Raw genomic sequence first — 23,051 nt, forward strand, 5'->3', positions numbered from 1 at the left:
GAAAGTGAGAGCTATGGGTTCAAGTCCCACCAAAGCCAGTCAGAAAGTGGTAGGTTTCCTGGCATCTCTCAACCTTTCACTGCTTTTTTACGTTTAGCAACTTCTTTCTTCCTTCATGTCCATGAATTAAATCTCTGCACTTCCTGTAATCTAACCTATACAATGTCCTCCAACTCAACAGAAAATGAAACACCAGTAATTTCCAGGATACTCAAATAAATTCTCTAAACCCCCCTATCACACAGTTACTTTTAATGCCCACATCTCAACCAGGTTTTGACAGTTTTGTCAAATTAAGTTTAGGTCTACTATGTAAGATTGTAAAGGTTGTATATCTAAATTGGAGTGCCCCTTAAAAAAATCTAATGGTACATAACTTCCATATCTATTGCACAAATTATTTATGCAAAACTAGTGTTTCAATGCCATTTTTAATTACATCCAAAAAAATACTTGTGAACTCTCCAGTATTTCCCAAGAGACTCATTTAATTATGGGCCCTATTTATTCTGGGAAATGATAATGGCTTCACTGACCCCCTATCCACATCCTCTCTCTTCCATCTCAGATGCTGCCTATCACCACTTTGACTCTCAACAATATGTTGCTGGTCTTGCCTCTTCCTACTGCTAATTTAATCACCAGGTTAAGAATAAATAAGTGCACTCTGGATGTGGATCACTGAACATTCATCTTTTTTAACAGAACTGAGTAGAGGCAAAAGTCTGTACGATGAAGAAAGAAGATAGAACACAAGATGCTGTTGCATTTGTCCAAATTAAGTAGAAGATAAATATCATAACAACCTACCCTGTATACACTTTAATTTACTTTATGAAAGGAGCAATTAAACGATCTTTAAGATGAAAACATAGGCTGTAGCTATAAGAAGCAAAGATGAAGAATTAACTCTCAATAATTTATTTCATAACTCACGGAGTACCAATGGCATAACATATATTATAAAACCCCAAAATCTACCTAAAAAAATTACTGTTTCTGAATGTTCTGTCAACAGTGCTTGACGATGTTTAACAGTGCTTGACGTTCAAATGCAACATTGTCCTATCATCTGTACCAACTATACAGAACTTGTATTCATATACATTTCAGGTTATACCTGAAAGGAGGGCTTATTGCATAGTTCTTTAAGACCACCAAGTATTTGTCATTTACAAGCTGTTATTGTCAATTAATGAGATTTTCTGAACATCGTTGTAAAATTTATTTCTGAAAGAAATTCATTAGTTATGTATTGAATTAGCTATTATAAACGAAAGAACACAACTGTAAATTAGCTTTCTCGCTATGCTCAGTAATTTGAGTGTGGCAAGCTATATACAAGCGCTATGCTATTCGATATTAGATAACTGTCAGGGTGGCGGTCCGGTGCCCGGGACCCAGACACTGTCCAGGCGGCGGTGCGTGGACCGGGACCCAGTATGTCTGATGTTCAGAGTAGGAGTCACAGTGTGGAGGTGGATTAGCAGGGTCTGGTGCAGGGTAACCGCATGCCCCCTGGTGTTGAGCACCAGCATTTGTGCAGCCACATACCAAGACCCTGAATCAGCTTCAGCGGATACCAGGAGCTAGGAGCTTGGAAATTAAGCAGACCTCCCAGGAGCAGAATAGGGAGGCTCTGCAGCAGGTTTGTATCCAGTACAGAATCAAGGCAAGACTAGAGATAGGCACCAAACATGAAAACAAGACAGAACTAATAGAACCCATAACCAGAGAAGGATAGTAAGCTAGACCCAGAACATATACACAAGACATGAGGAAAACATGAACATAACATGGGCATGACTGGACAGGACTGTACATGGACTGGGTATACAAACTAAAACAAGACAATATAACATAGGCAAAATAAGAGGAGAAATAACTAAGCACTATATATGGAAATCATGGGGATTTAGTCACACTATATGATCATACATTGCATAAGCCTGCCAACAACGCCAATGTACCCCATATCTGGAAGGTCCTACTCTGCTTAAAGTATGCTAAAACAACCAAAGAAGACATATATAGCACTTACCTGCAAGAAAGGACCTTTAGCAGCTGCCTGCAGGACACTGAAAAGGAATGATGGAAAACAAACAGGTGTGGTAAATAAAACAAACATTTAAATGAATCCAAGAGACTGGAAAATCCAGGGACAGAATATAGGAATGAACCCAGAAATCCTAACATAAAGAAAACCAGACATGGAATAGAAAACCAGAAAAAAGGCCAGACATCTCCACAGAACAGAGCAGGACGTGACAATAACAAGATCCAAAATACGTAGTGAAAAAAAAATGTTGAGTGATCACTGGAGGAACTTATGATGTGGCCAGCATTTTTTAGTCACCATATTATTCAACATCAACACAGCCTTTGTTCTGGCCACTACATCCTGCGAAGACTTTCAAATAGAATGGAATAATTTTAATAAGTGAACAATTATAATGCAAATTCAGCTTAATATGATCTGCTCTACACCTTCTTTGATTCGGTGCAATGAAAGATAAGGGAAAATAAAAAATACGGCATCAAATGACTCTGGAAATGCAAACACATCAAGTAACTATGAGTATCAGTAATTACGATGATAATGCCATTGGTTGTTCATAGCAATACCAGGGTACTCTTTATATAGAAAAGACAGGGAAGGCAGGAAAGGGGGAGGGGTGGCCCTGTATGTGAAGGATAGCATAAAATCTAGCCTAATAAAAGTTAGTGAGGTGAACATAGAGTCCGTTTGGGTTACGTTAGAATTTGGTAATCACACAGTAACTCGTGTAGGTGTGATTTATAGGCCCCCAGGACAAATTGAAGTTAGATAATCTACTATTTGAGGAAATAGCTAATATGACAATGAAGGGGGAAGTTATCATCATGGGTGACTTTAATCTTCCTGACGTGAATTGGAAAACAAAAATAGCTGCTTGTGCCAGGAGCACACATATTCTAAACTCCCTACTGGGATTGTCTCTAAACAAGTCGTTGAGGAGCCAACTCGTTAAGAGGCCATACTAGATTTAGTGTTAACAAATGGAGATTTGGTATCCGATATTACTGTAGGTGAAAGTGTAGGATCTAGTGATCATCAGTCAGTGTGGTTTAATATAAGAACAGTGACTGAGTCACACCACACAAAAACAAAAGTTTTAGACTTTAGAAAAACAGACTTTTCTAAAATTAGAATATGTGTAAAGGAGTCATTATCAAACTGGAGCAATTTAAATGGAGTCCAAGAGAAATGGGATTTTTTAAAAGTTGCACTACTGAAGGCAACAGAAAATTGCATTAGGCTTGTCAGTAAAAGCAAAAAAATCAAGAAACCACTGTGGTACTCCGCAGATGTGGCCAAAATAGTAAAAAAACAAAAAGTTAGCATTTAGTTATTACAAAAAAAAAACAGAGTGAGTGTCACAATTCCGGGAACCAAACAAGCTAACACACACACAGAACAGGTGCAGTACCGGACCTTAGAGTGGCCGGGCTAAGCACAGAAAGAATAGTCAGGAGACAAGCCGAGTAAGGGGAACTAGAAGACAGAATAACGAGAAACAAGCCGAGGTCAAAGGGTAGGAGAAAGTCACAAAGTCAGATAAGCAAGCCAGAGAGTACGTAACCAGAAACACAAGTTCAGTAGCAATACTAGCAAGCAAAGACCACAACAGGGCCTGAGAGACAGGAAAGGTAAGTATTTAAATCCTGAGCTTAATTCTGATTGGATAACCTTCAATCAGAATTAACAATCACACGTGGGGGATATCTATACCCCCCACTGTGATAATTGTGCTGTAGCTTTAACGCCGGGTCATGTGAGTGACCCCGGCGTTCAGATATAAGTGCCGGCTCCCAGCGTGCAGCGTTATACATGCTGCCGCTGGGAGGAGGAGAGGAGGACGCGAACGGCGTGTCAAGAGGAGAGGACGCCGCTCGCTGACAGGCAAGGGGAGAGGGGACTGCGGGCGGCGACAGACCGAAGGTGAGTGCCGCGAGAGGATTGCAGCCTCCCCTCACAGCTGCCCGCGGACCCCTGACAGTGAGGAAGACAGAATGATCTATAAGTTTAGGCAGAAAGAGGCTAAGCAAGTTATAAGAGCTTACAAATCACACACAGAAGAGAAAATAGCACAGTCAGTAAAAAAGGACAAAACTTTTTTAGATACATAAATGAGAAAAGAAAAGTAAAACAAGGATTAGTTAGATTAAAAACAAAAGAAGGAAGGTATGTAGAAGAGGATAAAGGTCTAGCTGACTGCCTCAATGAATATTTTTGTTCGGTATTTACAGATGAAAATGAAGGAAAGGGACCTCAGTTAAGAAAATGAGTCATTTATTACACATGAGTTTACAGAGGAAGAGGTTCTATTTCAACTGTCAAAAGTAAAGACAAATAAGTCAATGGGACCTGATGGAATACACCCAAAGCTATTAAAAGAGCTTAGTAGTGTACTAGCAAAACCAATAACAGATTTATTTAACCAATCACTGAACAGGAGTAGTCCCAGAAGATTGGAAGTTGGCGAATGTTGTGCCCATTCACAAGAAAGGTAATAGGGAGGAGTCGGGCAACTATAGGCCAGTAAGCCTTACTTCAGTAGTGGGGAAAGTGATGGAAACCATGTTAAAGGATAGGATTGTTGAACATCTAAAAACACATGGATTTCAAGATCAGAGACAACATGGGTTTACTTCAGGGAGATCATGCCAAACTAATCTTCTTGATTTTTTTGATTGGGTAACTAAAATTATAGATCAGGGTGGTGCAGTAGACATTGCTTACCTAGATTTCAGTAAGGCTTTTGACACTGTTGCACATAGAAGGCTTATCAATAAACTGCAATCTTTAAGTTTGGATTCCAATATTGTTGAATGGGTAAGGCAGTGGCTGAGTGACAGGCAACAGAGGGTTGTAGTCAATGGAGTATATTCGAAGCTTGGGCTTGTCACCACTGGGGTACCTCAGGGATCTGTACTTGGACCCATTCTCTTTAATTTTTTTATTAGTGATATTGCAGAAGGTCTTGATGGTAAGGTATGTCTTTTTGCTGATGATACTAAGATATGTAACAGGGTTGATGTTCCAGGAGGGATAAGCCAAATGGCTAATGATTTAGGTAAACTAGAAAAATGGTGAGAGTTGTGGCAACTGACATTTAATGTGGATAAGTGCAAGATAATGCATCTTGGACGTAAAAACCCAAGGGCAGAGTACAGAATATTTGATAGAGTCCTAACCTCAACATCTGAGGAAAGGGATTTAGGGGTGATTATTTCTGATGACTTAAAGGTAGGCAGACAATGTAATAGAGCAGCAGGAAATGCTAGCAGAATGCTTGGTTGTATAGGGAGAGGTATTAGCAGTAGAAAGAGGGAAGTGCCATTGTACAGAACACTGGTGAGACCTCACTTGGAGTATTGTACGCAGTACTGGAGACCGTATCTTCAGAAGGATATTGATACCTTAGAGAGAGTTCGAAGAAGGGCTACTAAACTGGTTCAAGGATTGCAGGATAAAACTTACCAGGAAAGGTTAAAGGATCTTAACATGTATAGCTTGGAGGAAAGACGAGACAGGGGGAATATGATAGAAACATTTAAATACATGAAGGGAATCAACACAGTAAAGGAGGAGACTATATTTAAAAGAAGAAAAACTACCACAACAAGAGGACATTGTCTTAAATTAGAGGGACAAAGGTTTAAAAATAATATCCGGAAGTTTTACTTTACTGAGAGGGTAGTGGATGCATGGAATAGCCTTCCAGCTGAAGTGGTAGAGGTTAACACAGTAAAGGAGTTTAAGCATGCGTGGGATAGGCATAAGGCTATCCTAACTAAAAGATAAGGCCAGGGACTAATGAAAGTATTTGGAAAATTGGGCAGACTAGATGGGCCGAATGGTTCTTATCTGCCGTCACATTCTATGTTTCTATGTTTCTAAACAGGGGTACAGCCTGAAAGAGTATATCCCAAAATCCTCCATGTCATATTTTAGACCTTGTGTTCCAGACACATTAATCCATCTACCACCTTCAATGGTCTACCATACGGAGCTACTGTTTAATGTCTAAAACCCAGATTCTCTGGAATGGACAGTGTTTCCTCTTTGATGGCATGTAAGGGGAAAAGCCAAGTCTGGAAGCCTCAAACAACTGATTAAACATCTACAGAATGTTAATTCCTGATAACTAACTGGCACCGTCCAGATGAATATCCCAGTAGGGGCTCTCTAGGGAAAAACAGAAGGGTAAAGGAGTCTGAATTTATTAGTAAATCAAGGGAAATGCAAACAGCAACAAAGAGTTCTAGAGGTCGCTATCAACAAAGATGACAAAGGCTATGTTTACTATCTATGTAATAAGCATTGTATCGTCATACAATTATATTTGCAATGCATATCATTTTTAAAATTACAGAGGGAAGAAAAGAACAACATGACATTTGTAATAATACAGAACAACTTGAAAGAGTACAGCTTGTGTATCTTGTTCCTTAAAGGAAGATTGAATGCACAATTTCCTTTTCAACATTCGCTCAGTGCTCAATGTACATTTAGTTAGAGCTGCCTCCATTTCCTTGCATTCCATAATGGGTTTTTAAAGAGTAATTTGATGCCAAAGACAGCTGTCGATTCCATGCAGATGTTATTTAAAGATCATTTGTGTTAGAAGGGAACCCTTTGTGTCAATGTGCAAAATTAGTGTATGCTGCAAAGCAAGTCAAAGCTTTGTGAGTCTAATCAGTAGAGAGAGAGAGGTAGATGTGTTTTCATTAAACCCTTAATCCAAGGCTTGGGTCCATGCTTAAGAATGAATGAATGAATGGCATTGTGTACATCAGATAAAAGGGCTTTTTAAAACATGCAACATGTGAACTGAGAAGCAGATGTAATAGCCATAACACACTGGTAATAAAAGTAAGAAAACCAGACAGATACTGAGATCACAGAATATTCCATGGTGTGTATTTGCCCCAGGTTGTGGTCACCGTAGTGATAGGAAATAAGAAAGAAGAATAATCTTTGATAAATCTGTAATAATGACCTTCAAACCCAACAAACCTTTGAATAATTAGATCACAGGAAGAGTGTAACGGACCGTTTCACTCAAAAGAGGATAAAAATCGTTTAGGCGATAATCCCCTTTCCCATAGACCAGCAGCTACTGCAATCACGAATCTCCCGAACTGCAAACTGTACGAATCTTCCAACTCCCGAACTGGAAACACACGAACCCTGGAATCAGCCGAACAGGAAAAGCATACAATCCGCTTACACTCCTGGCAGTCAGCATACAATCCAATTCCCCCAAAAACGAGACGACCAATTGGTTTGAGGGTCAAGCAGAATCTGATTTACTGAGGGCTACCTGCCCGGTAATTATGCAGGTCTCCCACCTGGTGGACACTCCCCTAAGGGACCAAATGGGAGACTGAAACAGCAGACAGACATGTATCATTTTAGTACATACAGCCACAATACTTTCCCACAATGCATCCTGGCTTCCTCCCCTCTGTCCTGGAGATAATTAGAGAAGTAATTCAATTATCTCCCAGGACAGAGACAAGACTCCATTATGCACGTGGTGATACAAATACAGTATATCACTTTAAAATATACAATAGGACAAATGGTACAGAGAATATACACATTTAACATATCTCCAGATAGCTCAGGTCTGAGTGCACATCATTAGGTAAATGGCACTCAGACCACACGAATACAGTTTAATTGCCATGGAGCTAAAGTTTTTAATTACACGAACAGGCTCCATGGCATAGCTATCTGGGTTAAAACATTCACATAAAATAAACTACCGAATTAACATGCATTCGCTCAATCCATACGAATTAGAACCAGGGGCTGGAGGTTCAGCGGTGCCTGTACGTAACAGTGTCCGGGTTTGGTGCATGAAAGCCGGGCAGAACAGTGCTGGCTGCCCGGGGAGCTCCAGAACACCGCCATCGTGTGGCGGGTAAGTGTAACCGCGACCACCCAGTAACAATCAATTAAGCTGCGGTTAACCGCAGCTACTGGGTGGTCAATTGCCGGCACACGCTTGCTAAGCCGCGGTTAACCGCGGCTTCAGGGAGGTAGATGGGAGGCACACGCCAGCCTCTGGGTGGCCCATTAACAACGCCGGCCGGCTTCCCACGGCTCTGGTGAGGTTGGTAAACGGCTGTTTGTTCGGTAGATGGAATCTACCAAACTGCTGTGCAGAAAGGGAGAAATAAATCCTTCTGCACAGTGAAATTAAGCCTTTAGCTGCCGGTCCATAATCTAAAGGCAGCAGGCGGGCAACCAGGCTCCTCCAGTTCACAGTGGCGAGGTTGTTTTCGCCACACTTCTCCCCTTTACCAATTAGACTAACAGGGTACCTGATCTCCTGCCGGTCAGTGCCCTGGTTAGTCCAGCAACCCACCCACAAAACAGACACAGCAGTACAGCCCACCCACAATAACTGGTTATTACACCTGGGTAGAGGAGAACTGTGTCCAGGTCCAGGTGTCTCACCATGGCTGTGTGGGGGACTGATAGTCTACCTTGGTGGGTTGATGAGTCGGCAGAGACCAGCGGTACTTTGCCCTGGTGCCAGTACTACAGTGGAAGTAGCCTGGTTGGAGCCTGGTTGTGGGAGGGAGAGACCGACTGTCTCCCCTCTGGATACATCACTCTGTGGCTGGGGGACAGGACCGACCATCCCTACCCCTTGTGCGGTAAGCGCAGAGACTACGGTCCCATCTGCACCGTTGTTGGGCTTAACATCTCCCCTTGGTGGGTTAGGCTGCCGCTGGAGAGAGGGTGTAACAAGCTCCTCTCTCTGGACGGTAAACTGCCGCTGGGGAGGGGGGTTAACAGGCTCCTCTCCCTGACACTCTCTCTGCTGGTGGAGAGGGGGACCAGCTGTCTCCCCTTTCATTATTTTGTCCTGCTGCTGGGGTGTGAGACTGACGGTCTCTGCTCCCTGCAGGACACTCTGCTGCTGGGGAGGAAGGACGGCACCTTCTGTTCCCTGGGATACACACTGCCGCTGGGGAGGAAGGACTGCACCTTCAGATCTCTGGGGTACATACTGCCGCTGGGGAGGAAGACGACACCTTCAGCTCCCTGGGATACAATCTGCCGCTGGGGAAGAAGGACTGCACCTTCAGCTCCCTGAGATACACACTGCCGCTGGGGAGGAAGGACGGCACCTTCAGCTTCCTGGGACTTACTCTGCCGCTGGGGAGGAAGGACAACACCTTCCGCTCCCTGGGATACAATCTGCCGCTGGGAAGGAAGGACTGCACCTTCAGCTCCCTGGGATACAATCTGCCGCTGGGAGGAAGGATGGCACCTTCAGCTCCCTGGGACTTACTCTGCTGCTGGGGAGGAAGGACGACACCTTCAGCTCCCTGGGATACACTCTGCTGCTGGGGAGGAAGGACGACACCTTCAGCTCCCTGGGATACAATCTGCAGCTGGGGAGGAAGGACTGCACCTTCAGCTCCCTGGGATACAATCTGCCGCTGGGAGGAAGGATGGCACCTTCAGCTCCCTGGGACTTACTCTGCTGCTGGGGAGGAAGGACGACACCTTCAGCTCCCTGGGATACACTCTGCTGCTGGGGAGGAAGGACGACACCTTCCGCTCCCTGGGATACAATCTGCCGCTGGGAAGGAAGGACTGCACCTTCAGCTCCCTGGGATACAATCTGCCGCTGGGAGGAAGGATGGCACCTTCAGCTCCCTGGGACTTACTCTGCTGCTGGGGAGGAAGGACGACACCTTCAGCTCCCTGGGATACACTCTGCTGCTGGGGAGGAAGGACGACACCTTCAGCTCCCTGGGATACAATCTGCAGCTGGGGAGGAAGGACTGCACCTTCAGCTCCCTGGGATACAATCTGCCGCTAGGGAGGAAGGACTGCACCTTCCGCTCCCTGGGACTTACTCTGCCGCTATATAGTAACTGAACAAAGGGACAAGCAATCTCTCGATCTCTCTCTCTTGGCTCTTCTTCCTGTACAGCTATGTAACGATGTAACTCTCCCTTCAGAAGTCCAGCAATTACCATCTGCTGCTGAACATCTATGATCATGTAACATCATTTGTTGTTTTATTATGTATCAGTAACTAAGAATAAACCATAAGAAACCATAAGTCAGATTGCATATTAGTACTTTTCATTAATATAGACGTATATTAATATTGCGAGCCTTTAACCCAAGAAATATACATGAAAGACTTATTTTAATCAACTGGAAAAAGACACAGAAGAAACAAAATTTATTACAGTTTTTGTATAGAGTATATGTGTGCATGTATTTGTATGTACTGCTGTACAGATACATGCACACATACACACCCTGACACACATATACACATGCATACTTACACACAGATGCACACTTTGACACACAGATGCGCACACACACATACACAGATGCACACCATGACATACACACACACTCTGACCTACATACTTACACAAATATACATACACATTAACACACAGATACTCATATACACACACTGACAGATACAAACAAAAAGATACACACACTGACACATGCATACACACTAACACAGAGATACACACGCTAACATATACACACCTTGACTCGCAGACAAACACTCAGACACACACACACACACATACACTGTGACACAGATACACACACTCAGATACACACACACTGTGACACAGATACACATACACTCAGACACACACACACGCGCACACTGTGACATAGTTACTTACACACACAATCTGACATAAACACATACATTTTTATATTTGCAACCACCCTCCTGATAGCATACCTTTCATTTCCAAGAGCGTGACTTGCTTGGAGTTGTGCTGCTGCTGCTGGCTGATTGTGGGGGTTTGCTGCAGCTCCTGTCTTTTTTCCCCCATGCTGCCTGTGCCTCCACCGGCACCTTTTGGGTCTCCATAATGTGTAGGCTTTTCTTAAAGGACACTAGGCATGTGCAAAACCTCTTGAAACAGGGCAGATTTCAAACAGCCTCATTCTGTTGACATGCCTTGATGCTCTCAAGTTAGCTTCTCCAAACAGGTACCAATGAGGTCGGTGGAGGGGGGTGGGGGGGGGTCTGCAGAACTGAACCCTATTACAGAATTAAAGAGACACTATTTTATGCTCATATCTCTTTGCCTTACCACCCTCCCATCCAGAAAAATAATTTTAGTGTTTCTAAATTACTGCAAATAATTTTTTTACTCACACAAAAACTGGTGGTCCGCTGCCCCAAGTGCCCGTATGGACAAGCCTCTACTGCTTCTCGCATTAACATTACATAGTTACATAGTTACATAGCTGAAAAGAGACTTGCGTCCATCAAGTTCAGCCTTCCTCACATATGCTTTTGCTGTTGATCCAAAAGAAGGCAAAAAACCCAGTCTGAAGCGCTTCCAATTTTGCAACAAACTAGGAAAAAATTCCTTCTTGACCCCAAAATAGCAGTCAGATGTCTCCTTGGATCAAGCAGCTATTATCCCACTAATTAGAAATTGTATCCCTGTATGTTATGTTTTTCCAAGTATTTATCCAATTGCAATTTAACCCCTTAAGGACCAAGCTTCTGGAATAAAAGGGAATCATGACATGTTACACATGTGTCCTTAAGGGGTTAAACATCTGTATAGACTCTGACAAAACCACCTCTTTCGGCAATGAGTTCCATATCCTTATTGCTCTTACTGTAAAAAAACCTTTTCTTTGCCTTAGATGAAATCTCCTTTCTTCAAGCCTAAATGTGTGACCTCGTGTCCTATGTATAGCCCTGTTTATGAATAGATTTCCAGATAATGGTTTGTACTGGCCCCGAATATATTTGTATAATGTTATCATATCCCCTCTAAGGCGCCGTTTTTCCAAACTGAAGAGATTTAAATTTTTTAACCTTTCTTCATAACTAAAATGCTCCATTCCTTTTATCAATTTTGTAGCTCGTCTCTGCACTTTTTCTAGTGCCATGATATCCTTCTTTAGAACAGGTGCCCAAAATTGCACAGCATATTCAAGGTGTGGTCTTACCAGCGATTTATAAAGAGGCAAAATTATATTTTCATCTCGAGAATTTATGCCCCTATTTATACATGACAAAACCTTACTGGCCTTAGCAACGGCAGATTGACATTCTAACTTGCTACCTAATTTGTTGTCTATAACAATTCCCAAATCCTTCTCGTGTGTGGTTATCCCTAGTTCACTACCATTTAGGGTGTAAATTGCTTGTGCATTCTTAACGCCGAAGTGCATAACTTTGCATTTTTCTACGTTAAATTTCATCTGCCATTTTAGTGCCCAGTCCCCCAATCTATCCAAATCCCTCTGCAGCAAGGCAATATCCTGCTCACATTTTATTACTTTACAAAGTTTTGTGTCATCTGCAAACACTGATACATGGCTTTCAATGCCCATTTCAAGATCATTTATAAATATGTTAAATAGAAGCGGTCCCAAAACAGAACCCTGAGGGACACCACTTACCACTTTTGTCCAGCTTGAAAATTTACCATTTATGACAACTCGCTGTACTCTATCCTTAAGCCACGGTTCTACCCAAGAACAAGAATATTCATCTAGACCAATTTCTTTTAGTTTGAAGACTAACCTATTGTGAGGAACCGTATCAAATGCCTTGGCAAAATCCAAGTAGATCACATCCACTGCAACACCCTGATCTATATTTCTACTTACTTCTTCGTAGAATGCAATTAGGTTAGTTTGACATGACCTATGTTTCATAAAACCATGCTGATTATTGCTAATAACACAGTTCTTCCCAATGAATTCCTGAATATTATCCCTTAATAGCCGTTCAAATAATTTCCCAGTCACAGAAGTTAAGCTCACAGGTCTATAATTTCCAGGCAAGGATTTTGAACCCTTTTTAAATATAGGAACAACATCTGCCTTCCTCCAATCATCCGGTACAATACCTGAAACAAAAGAATCTTGAAAAATTAAATACAGAGGTTCACTTATCTCCCCACTTAGCTCCTTAAGTACTCGTGGGTGGATACCGTCAGGCCCGGAGCTTTATTTACATTAATTTTCTTTAATAGCTGTAGCACCTTGTCTCGAGTTATCCAATCACAAGTTATCTGCAAGTTTGTTGCAGCAATCATATGCATATCTCTTGCCATAGGATCCTCATTAATATATACCGAAGAAAAATTGTTATTTAAAATTTCTGCCTTTTCCTGGTCTTCATTGACTAACAGACCCATATCTGTTTTCAGTGTACCTACACTTTCATTTTTTGTTTTTTTAGAATTAATGTACTTGAAAAAATGTTTGGGGTTGGTTTTGCATTCTTTGGCTATCAATTTCTCATTTTCTAGTTTAGCTACTTTAATTGCCTTTTTGCAAATATTATTGGCTTCCTTATATCTTATATAGGATGCATCTGATTGGTCCGATTTAAATGCTTTAAAAGCCCTTTTCTTATTTTTAATCTCTTGTTTTACTTCTCCACTAAGCCACATTGGTTTTAATTTGTTTCTTTAATATTTATTACCCAATGGTACATACTGTGAAATGTACCTTTCTAATATTTGTTTGAATAGTTTCCATTTTTCCTTAGTGTTTTTATCACTAAGGCGTTTATGCCAGTCGATATGTTGTAGAGCTGCCCTAATCTTATTAAAATTGGCTTTTTTAAAATTATACATTTTAATATACCCCACCTGCTTTTGCTTTTTTGAGTTTATTTCAAAAGTTACCATATTGTGATCACTATTTCCCAAATGCTCCCCTACTTGAATGTTGGTTAAAAGATTAACATTGTTTGTTATAACGAGATCCAGACAAGCATCCTTTCTAGTTGGTCCTTGTACCAGTTGTGACATAAAGGTGTCATTTAACACATTCAAAAAACGGATTCCCCTAGCTGAAGTACTAGTCCCTCTATTCCAATTTATGTCCGGGTAATTAAAATCTCCAATAATTAATGTGTTCCCCCGATTTGCAGCTTCACCAATTTGCTCTAACAGCAGTTCTTCCTCATTAATATTTACATTTGGTGGTTTATAACATATCCCAACCAATAACGTATTTCCCTTTGTTTGCCCCAAGCAGATATCTACCCATAAAGCTTCCACATTTTCCTCGTCACACTCCACATGCCTAAGATTTGACTTGAACTCATGGCTGACATACCCCACCACCCTTCTTGTTTTTCCTATCCCTCCTAAATAATGTGTACCCATTTAAGTTAACTGCCCAGTCATGTGTCTCATCCCACCATGTTTCTGTTATGCCTATTATATCGTATTGTTTAGTGTATGCTATTGCCTCTAGTTCCCCCATTTTGTTATATAGGCTCCTTGCATTCGTAAGCATACATTTAATATTACCATGAGTCATTTGTACATTTTGTGAATAATCAATATTACATACCTCCTCTGTTCTGAGCTTCCCCCTCCCCCATCTCCACCCCCATTGTTCTGAGCTAAGGCCCATCTCATTTCTATCCTATCTCCATTTTCTAGATTGCTTTGAGCCTCCCCCCCTACTACTAGTTTAAAATCTCCTCCAACCTTCTAGCCATCCTGTCCCCCAGCACAGCAGACCCTCTTGCGTTTAGGTGCAATCCATCACGACTATACAGGTTGTACCCAAGCGCAAAATCGGCCCAGTGCTCTAAAAACCCAAAACCCTATTTCCTGCACCAAGACTTCAGCCACGCATTGACCTCTCTAATCTCCCGCTGCCTTTCTGCTGTAGCGCGCGGCACAGGTAATATTTCTGAAAATATTACCTTGGAGGTCATTTTCTTTAGTTTACTTCCTAGATCCCTGAACTCACTCTTTAGTTTAACATTAAGATTCTAAGCTGAATCATTTGAGCAATAAATGTATATTTCTTAACAGGAACATAATTTAAGTTTACGCTTGCAGCAACTAAAAAGGGCAGGGTTACCCATTTGAAGACACATAACATTTGTGGTCAGGGCAATATTTGCCGTGATGGTAAGATAACACATAATACTTATATAATATAACAATAGACAGTGACACCAGTTGGTTGTGGTGTGCCGGAACCGACAAAGCCCACCTTAGAGGTGATGTGAGGAAAGGGAGTGGTGGGAGGGGTCACTCGCCAGACCAACAATGGTACGATTGGTAGTCCTTATATAGGGGAACCCAAGCCCCTCCCACAACGACAGGCCCAGCCTTGAATATATCCTAGGAGTGACTTTATAATGCTCTTAAATCAAATGAGTGTGTTTTTGTTACTACATATTTATCATTAGTTATCCAGGGGTAATCTGCACCAGTTTCTCTCTTGCTTCTTTTTTTTCCCCCCTTTTACATATACCCTTGAATCCATCCATTTCATGAAGAAATATCTGGTTTTCAATAGGTTCTTAAAGGGGTACAACCTATAACTGGTACATGCAGCTTAATGAGCTGGTCCAGTGAGCTCTAAAATGCTAAAATGATTGAATATTATCAACATTATTACACTATTTTGTTGTTTTTTTTCTCTTTTTCCCATGTAAAACATATGTGAAAAAATGTAGTTGCACAACACAAGAAATCGGTATATGTATATTTGCATTGTCACTTCAATGGTTTCAAAAAAGTGCTTTACTTGAGCATCGTTTATTTGATTAATTTGATGAAATAATACCTTAACACCTCAAATGATTATTGTAAGAGTAGTGATGTTTTCTATTCACACATGTAACATAATTAGACTATAATTTAGCAAATTATATACAGTATCTCACAAAACTGAGTATACCCCTCACATTTTCATAAATATTTTATTATATCTTTTCATGTGACAACACAGAAGAAATGACACTCTGCTACAATGTAAAGTAGTAAATGTACAGCCTGTATAACAGTGTAAATTTGCTGTCCCCTCAAAAAAACTCAACACACAGCCATTAATGTCTAAACCGTTGGCAACAAAAGTGAGCACACCCCTAAGTGAAAATGTTCAAATTAGCCCAAAGTGTCAATATTTTGTGTGGCCACCATTATTTCCAGCACTGCCTTAACCCTTAAGGCCATGGAATTCACCAGAGCTTCACAGGTTGCCACTGGAGTCCTTTTCCACTCCTCCATGACAACATCATGGAGTTGGTGGATGTTAGAGACCTTGCGCTCCCCCACCTTCCGTTTGAGGATGCCGCACAGATGCTCAATAGGGTTTAGGTCTGGAGACATGCTTGGCCAGTTCATCACCTTTACCTTCAGCTTCTTTAGCAAGGCAGTGGTCATCTTGGAGGTGTGTTTGGGGTCGTTATCATGTTGGAATACTGCCCTGCGGTCCAGTCTCCGAAGGGAGGGTATAATGCTCTCCTTCAGTATGTCACAGTACATGTCCCTCAATAAACTGTGGCTCCTGAGTGTCGACAGCACTCATGCAGGCCCAGATCATGACACTTCCACCACCATGCTTGACTGTAGGCAAGACACACTTGTCTTTGTACTCCTCACCTGGTTGCCATCACACATGCTTGACACCATCTGAACCAAATACGTTTATCTTAGTCTCATCAGACCACAGGACATGGTTCCAGTAATCCATGTCCTTAGTCTGCTTTGTCTTCTGCAAACTGTTTGCGGGCTTTCTTGTTCATTATCTTTATAAGAGGCTTCCTTCTGGGATGACAGTCATGCAGACCAATTTGATGCCGTGTGCAGTGTCTGGTCTGAGCACTGACCCCCCACTCCTTCAACCTCTGCAGCAATGCTGACAGCACGTATACGTCTATTTCCCAAAGACAACCTCTGCATATGACGCTGAGTATGTGCACTCAACTTCCTTGGTTGACCATGGAGAGGCCTGCTCTGAGTGGAACCTTTCCTGTGAAACCACTGTATGATCTTGCCCACCATGCTGCAGCTCAGTTTCATGGTCTTGGCAATCGTCTTATAGCCTAGGCCAGTGATGGCGAACCTATGGCACGCGTGCCACAGGTGGCACGCCGAGCCCTCTCTGTGGGCACGCGGCCACAGGTCCGCCATCACTGCAGAATAGGCGCCTGCCTGCCCGAAACGGCAGGCGCCTATTCTGCTTCCGGGTCGGGAGGCAGGGGGAGGGATCTGTGTAGCAGCTCCCCCTGTCCTCCCGCGCGATGCTGTGTGGAGCGTTGCCGAGCGTTACCATGGCAACGCTCCACACAGCATCGCACGGGAGGACAGGGGGAGCTGCTACACAGATCCCTCCCCCTGCAGTACTTACCACCACCGGACCACCAGGGATGGCTGTCCCCCCCCCCCACACTTCATTGAAGGTAAGAAGGAGGGGGTGGGATACTAACACACCACCCCTACCCCCCCAGAAGTACCCTTACTCCCCCAGCACCACCCCTACCCACCACAGCACCCTACCCACCACAGCACCACCCCTACCCCCCCAGAAGTACCCTTACCCCCCCTGCAGCACCCCACCCCCCAGCACCACCCCTACCCACCACAGCACCCTACCCCTCACAGCACCACCCCTACCCCCCACAGCACCACCCTACCCCCCCAGCAGCACCCTACCCCCCCCCAGCACCACCCCTACCCACCACAGCACCACCCCTACAGCACCACCCCTACCCCCCAGCAGCACCACCCCTACCCCCCAGCAGCACCACCCCACCCCCCAGCAGCACCCCACCCCCCAGCAGCACCCTACCCCCCAGCAGCACCCTACCCCCCCAGCACCACCCCTACCCCCACAGCCTCACCCCTACCCCCACAGCCTCACCCCTACCCCCACAGCCTCACCCTACCCCCACAGCCTCACCCCTACCCCCACAGCCTCACCCCTACCCCCACAGCACCACCCCTACCCACCACAGCACCCTACCCCCCCAGCACCCTACCCTCCCAGCACCCTACCCACCACAGCACCACCCCTACCCACCACAGCACCACCCTACCCCCCCAGCACCACCCTACCCCCCCAGCACCACCGTACCCCCCCAGCACCACCCCACCCCCCAGCACCACCCCTACCCACCACAGCAACACCCCACCCCACCCCCCCAGCAGCACCCTTACCCACCACAGCACCACCCCACCCTACCCCCCCAGAAGTACCCCTACCCCCCCAGAAGTACCCCTACCCCCCAGAAGTACCCCTACCCCCCCAGAAGTACCCCTACTCCCCCACAACAGTACCCCTACTCCCCCACACACAGTACCCCTACCCCCCCACACAGTACCCCTTACCCCCCACAGCACAGCACCCCTCTCACACACATACAGCACCCCCCCCACACACGCACAGCACCCCCCCAAACACACACACAGCACCCCCCAAACACACACACAGCACCCCCCAAACACACACACAGCACCCCCCCAAACACACACACAGCACCCCCCAAACACACACACAGCACCCCCCCAACACCCAGCACTCCCCCCCCAACACCCAGCACTCCCCCCCACACACACCCAGCACTCCCCCAAACACCCAGCACTCCCCCCACACACATACAGCACACCCCCCCCCACACACACAGCACCCCCCACAGCCCCCCCCACACACACACACAGCACCCCCCCACACACACAGCACCCCCCACGCACACAGCACCCCCCCACACACAGCACCCCCTCACACACAGCACCCCCCCACACACACATCACCCCACACACACACACCACCCCACACACACACACACACAGCACCCCCCCCCACACACAGCACCCCCCCACACACACACAGCACCCCCCCACACACACACAGCACCCCCCCACACACACATCACCCCACACACACACACAGCACCCCCCCACACACACACAGCACCCCCCCACACACACACAGCACCCCCCCACACACACACAGCACCCCCCCACACACACAGCACCCCCCCACACACACACAGCACCCCCCCACACACACACAGCACCCCCCCCACACACACACAGCACCCCCCCACACACACACACAGCACACACCCCCACACACACAGCACACCCCCCCACACACACACAGCACCCCCCCACACACACACAGCACCCCCCCACACACACACAGCACCCCCCCCACACACACACAGCACCCCCCCCCACACACACACAGCACCCCCCCCACACACACACAGCACCCCCCCACACACACACAGCACCCCCCCCACACACACACAGCACCCCCCCCCACACACAGCACCCCCCCCACACACACACAGCACCCCCCCACACACACACAGCACCCCCCCACACACACACAGCACCCCCCACACACACACACACACAGCACCCCTCATACACACACACAGCACCCCTCATTTACACATACGACACGCACCCTCCCCCACACACACGCACCCCCCCCCCCCACACACACGCAATTGCCGTGTTGGCACTTTAAGGGAAAAAAAGTTGGCATGTATTGCGGTTTGGGCACTCGGGCTCAAAAAGGTTCGCCATCACTGGCCTAGGCCATCTTTATGTAGAGCAGCAATTCTTTTTTTCAGATCCTTAGAGAGTTCTTTGCCATGAGGTGCCATGTTGAACTTCCAGTGACTAGTATAAGAGAGGGTGAGAGCGATAACACCAAATTTAACACACCTGAGACCTTGTAACACTAGTGAGTCCCATGACACCCTGACGAAAAATGGCAAATTGGGCCCAATTTGGACATTTCCACTTAGGGGTGTACTCACTTTTGTTGCCAACAGTGTAGACATTAATGGCTGTGTGTTGAGTTATTTTGAGGGGACAGCAAATGTACACTGTTATACAGGATGCACTCTTACTACTTTACATTGTAGCAGAGTGTAATTTCTTCAGTGTTGTCACATGAAAAGATTTAATAAAATATTTACAAAAATGTGAGGAGTGTACTCACTTGTGTGAGATACTGTAAAATATGCAATTCTTTACTCACTCAGTTTCCCACCATTAATTAACATATGTGTGACACGCTAGTTATACTTTCTCCAAATTTATGATGCGTTTTCTGATGATGAAAACCTAAACAACAAACCCAATTTTCATAAGAAATGTCCAGAAAGTATCCAGCCATGTAATATAAAAAATAGAGACATTAATTGAAGAAGACACAAGAAACACTGTACATAGGACAATGACACCTCAGTCCTTTTTTAAAGTATGCACCATGGGACCTCACACAATTCTCCCAACTTCTCTTCCACTATTTAAAAAAAAACTCTGTAAAATCCTTTGTTTGGAATCATCATCAACTGCCTCATCGTATTTATCTGAATTTCATCGACTGTCTGAAATCTCTCCCCTTTCAAAGGAGATTGTTGTTTTGGGAGAAACCAGAAGTCGCAGGGCACCAAAACTTTCAATACATCCGTGACCATCTTTGAAGCATTTGTTCCAACCTTTTTTTTCGTGTTGCACTAATTGCATCGTTCCCAAAAGTCTTCTGAATCATCCGAATAGTTTCCGAGGAGGAATGTTCAAGCTTAACGTAAAATTGAAGATTATGCTAGCGTTAGTGTACTTATAATCTTAATTTTAGTAATGACAGGGGGCGAGTATTTTGCATTAAACTCTCTTTACTAACTCCACATAGCAGTAAAGAAAAGTGAAAACATTAACCAATCAAAATGCAATAGGAAGTATAGTATACACAAATATACAGTGATGAGGCTCCTCCCCCTCTTTGGAAAGCGACATCATAACGGATAAAGTTCCAAAAAGTCCAAAGTCTTGTAACATGCACCAACGGGTGACTCTCCAATAAACGAAACCTCAAGGGATGAAGGAAGGTCCCAAGGTGTCCATCCTGAGAACGAACTGTAACACCACGAATTTACACTGAAAGAGAACGTGAAATAGGTTAGGTACAGGTCTGGAAACTGTTTGAAGTAATGGTAATACCCCAACACAAACTCGCAGGGATGTTATATTATTGACTATAAACGACAGACTATAAACGGCAAGTAAAAAGTTATAAACAAACATAATCAGAACAAACCCCATACCTAGGAGGAGCAATCAAAGACCGATGCAGGGAAGAAGTAGACAGAAGACAAATATACTTACGTGAGACCTCTCTTCCCAGGGTGGGAAAGGGTGGGAAAATACTTGCCTCCTGTCATTACTAAAATTAAGATTATAAGTACACTAACGCTAGCATAATCTTCAATTTTACCACATGACAGGAGGCTTCCTATTTTGCATTTTTTAACGCTGATGGAGGAGAAAAGTGGCCGCCCCCGAGCTCGGGCGGAAGTAGAATGTCCAAAAAGTAGATTCTCGCGACCAGTCCGCGGAACGTAGGATATCGGCCAGCGAAGCGCCCGCCATGAAAGCCAAAGAAGCCACCGCCCCGCGAACGGAGTGGGTTCCGAAGACCTAATCTACCCCCGCTAGTGATAGAATCCATCTTATCCATCTGTCGAGAGTGGTAGTCGATACGGGTACATGTGGTCTAACATATGACACCAAAAAGTTGTCCTGAAGTGGAGACCCGAAGCGGGGATGTGACCTCCACATACCGACGTAGGGTAGACACCATGCAAAGTTGTGGATCGGTAGGGAAAAACGGGTAGAAGACCGACGTAGAGTCCGATATCGTACACTGCGATACTTGAAAGGTAACACCCTCAGGGGAGACCGAAAAAGCATTGAAGTCAAACGTCCGCACGTCCGAAACCCGACGGAACGAGACTAGGCAAAGCAGCAGTATCAGTTTAGCTGAGAGTTGTCGGAGAGAGAGTCTGCCGTTATCCGGCCAGTCTCTCAAGAATTGTACGACAACCTCGACGTCCCATAGGCGAGAGTATTTGGGTCTCAGAGGTCTCTGTAATTGAATGCCCCTCAGGAGTCGGCATACCAGTGGGTCCTTTCCTACGGGTATCCCTATGACTGGTTCGTGGGCTGCCGAAATCGCGGAGCGCACAACGTTGAGCGATCGGGAGGAGCGACCCTCGGAGAAAAGATAGGAAAGACAATACAGGATGGCCGTTATAGGTGCAGTAAAGGGATCGAGGTTCCGTTCACTGCACCAAGAGGACCAGGAGTTCCAAGCCGATAGGTAGCATCGTCTGGTTCCTGGTGCCCATGAATTCCATATGAGATTTCTAGCTGCTTGCGATAATTCGCTGGTCCGCCAGTCGCCCCTGAAAGAGTCCAAGCCAGCAAGGCGAGACATTCTTCCAGGATGGTAAGAGTAGGGATAAGATGGTAAGAGTAGGGGATCCATGTAGGACGATGCTAAGAGGTCCGGGAACCAGGGTTGGCCCCGCCATAGGGGAGTGATGAGGAGCAGAGACCCACGTTGAGTCTTCAAGTACTAAATCGTCCTCGCTATCATGGCGAACGGGGGAAAGGCGTACGCTCCCCTGGTCGGCCACGGTTGGAGAAATGCGTCCACCGAATTCCTCGTGCTCTTAGATGCGCAACTATTGGCTTCAGCAGCTAGGTGAAGCACCACAGGGCCGAACTGAGGCCGAAGGGAAGGCACGTGAATTGCCAGGGTAGGCCATGCCACCAGAACCTTAGAAATTGGCGGCAGGTGAGGTGGACGGGTACTGACAAGTATGAGTTCTTGAGGTCCAGTCTTGTGAACCAGTCCCTGTCTTGGAGGAGGTCTCTTAGAAGATAAATGCCTTCCATCTTGAAATGCCGGTACATCACATAAGCATTGAGTCTCCTCAAGTTTATGATGGGTCGGAAAATCCCCGGATTCTTTTTTCACCAGAAATATATTGCTGAAGAAACCCCCTTGATCGTGAGCGGATTCGATCGCCCCTTTTGACCAGAGTTCTCGGAGCCACAGATGCATGCATTTAGAGAGGTATACAAAGTGATCTGTGTTAACAGGCGCTTAAAACAATTTCCAAGATAAGGTGCTCTTAGTGCAGCAGCTCACACACAAAAAATAGGAACTCTCCAATCCTATTATAATCCAGTACAATAAATCCACTATATACACAACCAATATGTGATAGTGAGAGTGTGTAGCGCTTAATAATTAATCACTTACTCCCCGGCAATTTCTCAAGGGTATGTAAGGTATCTGAGTAATATCCAATCCTTTTGTTGTATGTTCCTCAAGAAAGAATAAAAAGAGAGAACAGGGAAAATTCGCCCTGGTGTTG

The sequence above is a fragment of the Pelobates fuscus genome, chromosome 1 (assembly GCF_036172605.1).
Source record: "Pelobates fuscus isolate aPelFus1 chromosome 1, aPelFus1.pri, whole genome shotgun sequence".
Lineage (NCBI taxonomy): Eukaryota > Metazoa > Chordata > Amphibia > Anura > Pelobatidae > Pelobates > Pelobates fuscus.